Source organism: Lutra lutra, chromosome 14, assembly GCF_902655055.1.
Source record: "Lutra lutra chromosome 14, mLutLut1.2, whole genome shotgun sequence".
NCBI classification, from domain to species: domain Eukaryota; kingdom Metazoa; phylum Chordata; class Mammalia; order Carnivora; family Mustelidae; genus Lutra; species Lutra lutra.
Window position 1 is genome coordinate 21,111,824 of NC_062291.1, and position 4,196 is coordinate 21,116,019.

The following is a 4,196-nucleotide window of genomic DNA, read 5'->3' on the forward strand; positions in this document are numbered from 1 at the left end:
TGTGGAGGCCCTGGAGATGTTGGCTAAAATGCTGTCATTTGGTCAGAAAAGTTGTGTCAGAAACCCCCAGTAGACACTGGATGATTTACTCTTGGTTGCTTCTAGGAATCAGGGCGTACGGGCCATTAGCACTCACATTGCATGAAGTCTAGGATATATTTACTTTTCATCACTTTTCAGGACTAGATTTTTCTGGAGGAAGTGCTAAGCATGGGTCTCTCCATTCTTTTCTTTGTGTAACCAGTCTCTGTTTTGGGGAGCAGATTCCTGGTGCTCATCACCACTGCTAGCCCCTCTGTCACCTCCCATAGTGGACATGACCATGTGGGTTGGGGGTGCTCACTGATGAAGCCCCTGTGCTCAGTACAGAGCAGGAACCCCAGATCTTCTGCTGAGAAGGGCCTGAGGGAGGGAGGGAGGGAGGGAAAAGAGGGAAGAAAGGAAAGAAGGAAGGGAGGGGAAGGAGGGAGGGAGGGATGGGGGAGGTAGGGAGGGAGAAAGGGAGAGGAGAGGAGGAGGATGGCAGGGTGAGAGTGAGGGAGGATGAGAGTGAGGGAGGGTGGATTGGAGGGAAGGCAGGAGGATGGGAGAGGGAGACAGGGAAGGAGGAGAGGAAGGGAGGGGAAGGAGGGAGGAAGGCTGGGAGGGAGGCAGGGAGGGTGATGGAGTAGGGGAAGGGGGGAGGGGAAGGATAGAGGGGGTAATGAATGAGAAAGTGAATAAATGAGGTAGGGAAGGAGGGAGTGAAAGAGCAGAAGTCTGGTCCATACATCGGGAGTCATTTGAGGTGAGGTCTGAGGGCATCACAGCCTGGGCCCTGGATGGTGGCTCAGGGCACATCCATCTGTCCTTCCAGTGTTGACTTTCCTTTTCCTTGGACCTACTGTCACCCTGGATCCTCTCTACCTCCTCAAACAATCCTGAATATTCCCAGGAGCAGAGTGGCAGGAGGGGGGGTCTCAGGAAGGGCTTCCCAGATCCTGTGCCCAGATGACACTGGGGCAATAGCTACAGGACATTCTATCATGAGGACTGGGACCGTGGATCCCATCCATCTCCTTGTGCTTTAGTGGTGTTCTATTCCCTCCTCTCTCCACCACCGCTGTGCTGAACACTCCAGATGATACATCTGTGAAAAATCATGCCAGAGTTTCTGGGGCTGAGTCTGAGGCTGAGCATCGCACGGCCTCAAATGGGTGCACCCTGTGACCTAGGATGGGTGCTACTCACTGTTCTCCCAGATAGGGGTGCCTATCACCCTTCTCTCCAGGGGACCTGCATTGGACCTCCATTTCCTCATGTTCCAACCAGGGCTGCTGGTACCCAGATGAGACACCTGCCAGTCTGAGGGTCACCAGCGCTACCTACATAGTGTTCCCTTTGCCAGAGTCCTTCCCCAGGAGCTCCTGCATCTCTGACACATACTCCCCATGTGCCTATCCTCCCCCTTGGACTTGCATGCATTTGGTCTGTCCCTGTGAGACCCAGTGACTTGAAGCCTGGTTTGGAGCAGAGTCAAGTGAAACTTTTCTCTGGCCTTGGGTTGTGAGTGATGTGTTTGCCCTCTGTGGTGTGTCTTCCAGCTTTCTGCATTTCCCTGATTTCTGTGTGGACCACAGGAGGAACCAACCTTGTCCTTTCGGGGGTCAGGCTGTGGTATCCCAGCAGGAACAGGGGTCTCGACCCCAAGATTGTGCCCCTAATGCCAAAGGGGCCTCTATGATTACATCTCATCTCTAATCCATCGGGGGTCTCAATATCATATAAGGGAAATTCTATGTCAAATAAACAGAAAAAAATGAATCCCTTTGAAAATAGGTGGGCAGACACAAAGGCACTTATTGTGTGATTCCAGATACAGAAACATCCAGAACAGGTAAAGGAACAGAGAGAGAGAGCAGCTTAGGGGTTGCGAGAGGCTAGGCTGGAGGAGAAATGCACAGGGAGGGCTTTGGGTTCAGGGTCTCCTTTGGGGAAGGAGATGTCCTGCAGCAATATTCTGTGGTGTGGTGGCACAGCATTGGGAATGTGCTTAACGTTTGTGACATGCTCAAGTGAAAGCAAGTAATTTTATTTAAAACAAATAATAAACAGTACACAGAACACGGTAAGATAAAATAACAGTTACCGTGTACCAGAGGGAAAGAATATACAGGTAGGGGACGAAACATTCCTATGGGCCATCGGGTTCGGGGGCATAGAACAAGGGACAGTTGTACAAGGAGCAGGGCTGTGGGCTCTGAAGTGGCTCTGGGAGTCCCACAGGAGTAGGGGCAGGGCTTGGAATAGGGACAGGGACAGGAGCAGGGGTGGGAGTGGGGACTGGGGTAGGGGCAGGGACGGGAGTAGGGGCAGGGGCAGGGACAGGTGCCAGCTCCTCTGGGACAGCATCAGGCTCTCCGTGGGTGGGTGCCTGATACCCTGCTGGCTCCTGGTCTCCTGCTGAGGTCTCTCCAAGCACCATCCCCCTGTCTGCAGCTGTGGGTGAAGTTGAGGCCAGCTCTGGCTCTTCAGAGCTAGACCCAGGTAACCAGGCACCCACATTCCAGAGACAGCCCCCTGCCCAGCTCATTTTGTTGGAGATCCTGGAATGAAGAACCTGTTTGTGTTCCTTTGCAGAGACAGAGCTCAGCCCAGGGCCTCCCAGAGAAGCTACAGCCAGGAAGGAACCCTGACTGGGACATCTCCCCAACTGCAGTCCACCCACTGGGTGTTCTGAGCCCAGTCCTTGCTCCTGGCCACACACCAGCCTCTGGGGTCTCCTGCCTGTGGGGCCCACTACCGACCCACCCCCAGACACCCACATACACCCAGCCCCAGCCTTCTCACCCTCGGACTTGGCCTCCATGGGCTCCAGGTCCTGGACCACAGTCTGGTGTGGTACCACCAGGGACAGTGGCCTGAGCAGTGTCAGAAGCCTTCCCAGGCAGTTCCCAGTCCCTGCTCCTGGAGAGCCCTTATGCTCACTCCCTGTGTCAGGGAGATGGAACAGGTGTCCACCAACCTCCTTCCTGTTTCATCATCCCTGATGTTCTGCAAAGGCAGAGACCGGTAGCCGGCCCAGATGCAACACAGCCCTGCCCAGCCATCCTCACTGTCCTCCTGCCCAGTCCCTCTGCTGCTCCCAGATCAGACACAGACCTGTGCATGCACAGCCCTACACCTGGGACAGGGACCCCTACCTGCAGGACATAGGATAAACCCTGGGGAGGAGCTCACAGCCCCCCACACCCTGTCCCACCTAGCAGCCTTGACCTGGGGTGTGAACATGACCTGCCCACCAGGCATCTGACCCTTTGTCCACCTGCTCTTGTATGGGGTGGGCGCACCCCATGTGAGCCTTCTTTACAAACACACACACACACACACACACACACACACACACGGAGGGGACCTGGGGCTGCACATTCAGATCAGAGCATATAGAACTGGGGGCCGGTTCAGGGACTCATGGTGTCACCTTTCTGTACTTCCAACCAAATGACCAGAGATGACCTGATATGACATCCCTGTGAGGGGAAGTGTTTGCAGGGTGCACTTTCCTCTGCCTGCAGCCTCCACACTTTGGGATGCAATATGCAAACGTGTTCTTTTGAGGATCTCTAATGAAATGAGCTGGGTAGGGGGATGTCTTTGGAATGTGGGTGCCTGGTTACCTGGATTCCAAATTCTGTTGGGCTCTGCTGTCAGGAGATGAGGTCACTACTTCCTGGGGTCCACTTACCCGACTGCTTCCTCACACCAGAACCCCCTGAGGGTCTCCCACCCCCATGTTCTTGATGCTCACCCTCTACCCCATGCCCCATCCATATAGTGACACTCACACAGCCTACCCACAACCCCCATGAGGCCTGAGTGCAGACGGTGTCCCTGCTGTGAGAACACAAAGCTGGGTTCAGACCAGGTTCCTGCTCATGCCCAGAACTGTGACCATGGACAGACCTTGTGCCTCTCAGGGCCTCCCCAGGCTCCCATCTGCACAGTTGGGTCTTCTGGCTTCTACTTCTAGGAATGCCATCAGGGGTGGACCTCTACATATGTTCCTGCTATCACAGGAGGCTGGGACACACATGTGACAATGCAAGGATGAGTGGGGTACTGGACGGGGCATAGAACACAGCTCAGAGGGGCCTGGATCTGCTCTGGGGTCTGCGCAAAGCCACCCTCCTCCTGCCTGTCTCCCAGCCCCCATGAGA

The 4,196-nt window shown here is 54.9% G+C and overlaps 1 long non-coding RNA gene across 1 annotated transcript; it reads right to left on the bottom strand.

The window, feature by feature from the left end:
* Positions 1-2,391: 2,391 nt before the first annotated feature.
* LOC125084984 (uncharacterized) lies at positions 2,392-3,581 on the bottom strand. Its single transcript, XR_007122754.1, has 3 exons — positions 3,496-3,581; positions 2,830-3,033; positions 2,392-2,478 (listed from the first exon to the last, which is right to left on the bottom strand). It is a non-coding gene; the product is annotated as an uncharacterized LOC125084984 (long non-coding RNA).
* Positions 3,582-4,196: the final 615 nt, after the last annotated feature.